A 6,000-nucleotide genomic window follows, 5' to 3' on the forward strand; every position below is an offset into this window, starting at 1 on the left:
CCAAAAACAACTACCAAATGATCATCCCCACTTCTATTGATCATCTGGCATCCATCCAGGTTCTCAAATCAATTGATCTCTTGCTGCTTCTGAGCTCCAAACAATTGATAACATGTTTTGCCCTGCAGTACCATGCTGCTTCATCCTCTGCTCTCTGCAAATTGATATTACGTTTTCCCCAATTTATCTACTGGCGTTCTTCCAAGCCAGGGAATCCAGTAAGGTTTTTAGCAGAACTTTCCTTCCTCCTGTGGTTGGCTGTGATAGCTAAATGCCCAAATGAGTGAAGAAAATAGCTTATCTCTGAAAGCTAATAAGGATTTCTTCTGCGAAACCATCCATGCCAGCAACTATCCCTAAAGATAAATTGAAACAATGTCAATAAACTTTTCTCAGGTAATGTCTTCAAGAAGGAAAAAAATGAGAAAGAAATTGTCCTTCACTCAGTTTTGGCAACATGGAAATTTCAGTCTGCTCCAGAAGGGTAGATCTCTTCCAGGTCTGAATTTCTCTACAGAGATTTTTTTTTAAAAAAAAAAAAAAAAAAAATCACTTCTTAATTTCTCTCCCATGTCTTTGGAACTTCTGCAGATGATTAAGAACTGCACATAAAGGAATAAGCACTACTTACACATGGCCTTCCAGGTTGTCTGAGATCCCTCTTTTGTATCTTATGGCATTTTAAAGTGTCATTTAAATGAATTATATCTGATCATATGTAACAAGGATGCAATAACACAGATAGGTGGAAGCCATTTCACACTTCCACAAACAGGTGTTGCTCCAAGTACAGAATTTGCATGCATTGGTTCAAAACCTGAGGGGTTTAAAGTTAATATATTATGGAAGTTGGTGTAAAGTTTATATATGGTCAGGGTGAGATTCATGTATATATTTAATCAGCAAATATTTTTTTGTTTTCTAAAGTAATGCTATACATTTAGTATAACATCACACAGCTATATATTCATTTGCAATCAATAGTCTAGCAAGAAGGTACCCGAGTTTAACGTGCAAATGCCTGTTATCAACTCCGTTCACGTACATCTGTGTCCTGCCTTATCCTGCTTTGGATATTTATAGAGCTGGAAACTTTCTGTAATAAATATCTCGAAACTTTCAGCAATGACATTACTCACTAGACGTAACATTAATGCTACAGGGAATAAAATGCTTATCTTTGAATTCTACTTTATAGAAGATGAACTAAGCAATCAAATAATATATGCATCCAACTTTGGTACTGTGACCACTTCTCCCCACTGATCACATTGGGTGGTAGCTTGAATGCTCTTTTAATCTAGAAACACAAATTACGAACAAGTCCACCAAAAGCACCAGAGGGTGAGTTCTGACTATCGTCAGACTGTCCATTCAGATGTAAGTATAATACAAACAAAAACATACTGACATTTCATAAGAGTACATAATGTGAAACCAACACTAAAGAGTGAATTTCTGTTGTTCATGTGATTAGGTATGCAATAAAAGCTCTACCTATCTCTGACGGATCAAATTAGATAATATTCCCCATCAGTGTTTAAACAAAGTTTATCCAACTTATTGCTGACATTACTTTTTATGAGCTGCTTAAAATAACATTTCATATTTAAAATATTTTTAGTTAAAACAATCTGAAATATATTAGTCAAATGCTGCAGTAGTTGCTGCAAAGCTGGTACTATGTTTCATATGTATCCCAGGCACACAGAAACATTCCTGTTTGATTTTAACTCATCTTACGTGTGCTGGTTTTGACTGGGACAGAGTTAATTTTCCTCACAGAAGCTAGTGTGGGGCTGTGGTTTGGATTTGTGCTGAAAACAGTGTTGATGGCACAGGGATGTTTTCGTTACTGCTGAGCAGTGCTTACACAGAGCCAAGGCCTCTTCTGTTCTCACCCCACCCCACCAGCGAGTAGGCTGGGGGTGCACAAGGAGTTGGGAGGGGACACAGCAGGGACAGCTGACCCCAACTGACCAAAGGGATATTCCATACCATATGACATCATGCTCAGCATATAAAGCTGGGGGAAGAAGGAGGGAGGGACATTCAGAGCGATGGCATTTGTCTTCCCAAGTACCTGTCACGCGTGACAGAGCCCTGCTTTCCTGGAGATGGCTGAACACCTGCCTGCCCACAGGAAGTGGGGAATGAATTCCTTGGTTTACTTTGTGTGTGTGTGCGGCTTTTGCTTTACCTATTAAACCGTCTTTATCTCAACCCATGAGTTTTCTCACTTTTACCTTTCTGATGTTCTCCCCCATCCCACCTGGAAGGGGAGTGAGTGAGCAGCTGCGTGATGCTTAGTTGCCAGCTGGGGTTAAACCATGACATTATGTCATGCACAATAAGAACTGAGCAGCTAAAAAAGCCCTTATAAGACAAACCGCCTCATTCTCTACTCCTGGAGTCATGAGCAGATCTAAGGAAACCAAATAGCCCCCTTGCACTCCCAGCATGGACAGTCAGAGATTCTCGCCTTTACAAAGAAAAAAAAAACCAAAAACAAAAACAAAACACAAAACAAACAAACAAAAAACTAGGAAAGGAGGACAGAAACTAGCTGAGTGAACAAAAGATCATATCAAATTTTAAAATTGCCTAAAAGAAACAGTTTCTAAAACACTCGGTCCTTGCCTGAATCAGCGAAGATGTTTCCAAAGTTAGTTATCTGCCTCTGCTAACTGTACATACTTTACAGAAAGCAAAGCAACAGGGTGACTAAAGCCTCATTGAGAAATTAAACCTCTCCAATGAATTTAAATTTGTATCAAGACATCTAAATTTAGGATATTATCACTGACTAATATCTATACCAATTCCTCCAGTCCTGCTTGACTGACATGACTTAAGTTGTTTACTAAAAATAGCAGAGAGGTCTTATACCAATGGTAATTCCCCAGCTGCCATTAGTTCCTCAATACCTAGGAACTCTGAGTAAGCCTGAAGAGCTCCATTAACCTAATTTAGTCATCAATGATAAACTCCTAGGTTTTAACATATTTTAATTATTTCTTTTAATTATTTAATCTATTTTAAAATAATTTTAGAATAAACCTTAAGCTCAGTCATGACATTAATCATTATTTGCCTCACTGTTCAGCTTAAAATATTACTTGTGTATGGGTGCAACCATTATGCTAAACAGTCAGAATCACTGTCATGCTTAAAAACTGCTGTTGTTCTCACCATTCTGAAAAGGGATTTTTAGGGAAAAAGAAGAAAAAAAATCACTAATTTACATGAGCTTATCCTAATTTTACATGCAAAAATGTTATCCCATGTTTTAACTTACTATTTATAAAGAACATTTATTACATCGAATAAAATAGTTCCAGTTGGAAGAGACCCACAACTGTCATCTAGTCCAACTGCCTGACCGCTTCAGGGCTGACCACAAGTTAAAGCATGTTGTTTAGAGCATTGTCCAAATGCCTCTGACAGGTTTGAGGCATCGACCACCTCTCTAGGAAGCCCTTTCCAGTGTTTGACCACTCTCTCAGTAAAGAAATGTTTCCTAATGTCCAGTTTAAACCTCCCCTGGAACAGCTTTGAACCGTCCCATGACTGGATCCCAGGGAAAAGAGCTCAGCAGCTCCTCTCCACTTCCCCTCCTCAGGAAGCTGTGGAGAGCCATGAGGTCACCCCTCAGCCTCCTTTTCTCCAAACTAGACAAACCCAAAGTCCTTAGCCGCTCCCCATAGGACATTCCTTCCAGCCCTTTCACCAGCTTTGTTGTCCTCCTCTGGATGTGTTCAAGTACCTTAATGTACTCATATGCTGCTTTTAACTACACTTCACTGATCTTTCTCTTCAAGCTTCCCATTTCGCTTGATCATAGCCCAAAAGAAAAACTAGTGAGCTGAGGAGAAAAAAAAAAAAATAATCAAATGCTCAAACATAGAATTAGGAATATCAGAATAGTCTGCATTTTACAGTTGGAAAATAAAAGGATGATAAGTGAGCAATAAACTGCTCCCGCAGGAAATGAGGTGTCAAAATAGTATGTATTAGTAGGAATATCACAGGTAATATATTTCTGCAACTCAGGACTTTTAATTCTATCTAGATGACTCTGCTTAAGCTGGGTACTGCATTTCAGAAAAAAATAACAAACAAGACACAAATAAGTGTCTTCAAGACTACAACAAGACTGATAAAAGCTGTATGGTTTATAATCATATATGAAGAAACACTGAAGGATTTTTTTTGCTTGGTCTAGAGAAACACACCATCAAAGGACGCCCTGCAACAATTTTCCACCATTAAAAGTCTATTATAAAAATTTCAATTTAATTCTTCTCTATGGCACCTGGAAGAAAAGACAAATTGCATTCTACGTACAATTAAAAAAACTCCTTAGTATGACATTAGGAACACACTCTGACTGTAACAAAGTTAGGGATTACAGCAAGCCACCCTTATTTAAAGGTGTGAAGAACATACTGGACACACATTTGGTAGGGTTAGGGTTACAGTTAGAAATTAGATCATGCCTCATATTTTTGCAGATTGGGATGGACAACTCTTCCCGTCAGATATTGCTATGTATAGTTTGTGTGACTGTGACACAAGTAACAAACAAAAAAAATGGAGCCACAATCCTGGCTTTTTTTCATTTTTGAAGTAACAGAGAACATAAAGCATGTGTTGCATTTTCCAGCTGCTAGAGAAGGAGAAATATTAGTATAAAATTTCTCTGAAATCTGTACAAGATGATAAAATGCCTTTGAAATGGTCTTCTGTTTTTCCATGTTATCAAATCATATATGTTGTTACAGCATGGAGAGTGGCTATGAAGGACAGAGTATAGTTTGCTATAGTAACCATTATTTGCATTTTTTTAAAAAAAATATTTTTTCTTACGCTTATCTATTTATATTAGCACCTTAACGATGCCTTTGAAATGTGACCAGTGCAAGTGTTACGTGTATTTCTTTTAACACAGCTGTTAAGGTTACATGTAACCTATCTGCACACATTGAGAAAAGATCTTTCTTTCCCTTGACAAAAGTATTAAACTCCCATTAATATGAATAGCAAACTTGAAAAACTTTTCTGCTAAGTTTTTCAAGATCACAGGGTGATAAGCTCTAAATGTTCAATACGAGACTATTTCAGACTGAAAAGCCATATAACACTCAGATTCTGAACATTCAGACATAATATCCAGAGAAAGGATCACATGTAATTTAAGGGAAATTGCCTGAAAATAAAATCAGCTGTCAGCCTCATTAAAGATTACTGGCACAACCATCCAAACACACAATGGCATTGACTCGTATACAGTAAACCGGGCATGCAAAGAAACACGTATCTGTGAAATAAAACCCAAGTGCTTTCGCTAAGGTTTTCTGTTATACCATGGAAGTATCAGCTGCAGTAAAATGAAGCAGCACTAAGAAAGGATGACGCAGAATCACAGAGGGGCTAAGGCTGGAAGGGACCCATCCATCCCCCACTGCTCAAACTAGGGTCAACTAGGCAGGTTGCTCAGGACCACATCCAGTTGAGTTTTGAATGTCCAAGGATGGAGGCTCCACAACCTCTCTGGGAAACTTGTTCCATTATTTGACCACCCTCACAGGAAGAGTTTTTTTCCTATGTTTAAATGGTTCTTATATTTCAGTTTGCGCCCTTTGCCCCTTGTCCTTTCACCACTGCGAAGAGTCTGACTCCATCCTCTTAGCGCTTGTCAGGAGAATTAAGGAGACGTTATTTTGCATGCACAATCATTTACAGAGAAAGAAAGAGTTGGGTATATTTACCTAGGAACTGATCTTTATCGTATTCATATATCTGCATCAAAACTCACAGGATATACATAAAGAACAATGATAGGGTGTGGCAAGCAAACAGTATTATTATTCCCATTACAATGGACACACAAGTCAATTAAGCGACCTAGTCAGTTAATGCATACCTGCTTAGCAGAGATGCAGTAAAAGCCACTCAAGTATTGTCCTTAAACATCTTTTCTATCCAGTAGCTTTATTA

The sequence above is a fragment of the Grus americana genome, chromosome 4 (genome assembly GCF_028858705.1).
Source record: "Grus americana isolate bGruAme1 chromosome 4, bGruAme1.mat, whole genome shotgun sequence".
In the NCBI taxonomy this organism is placed as follows: Eukaryota; Metazoa; Chordata; class Aves; order Gruiformes; family Gruidae; genus Grus; species Grus americana.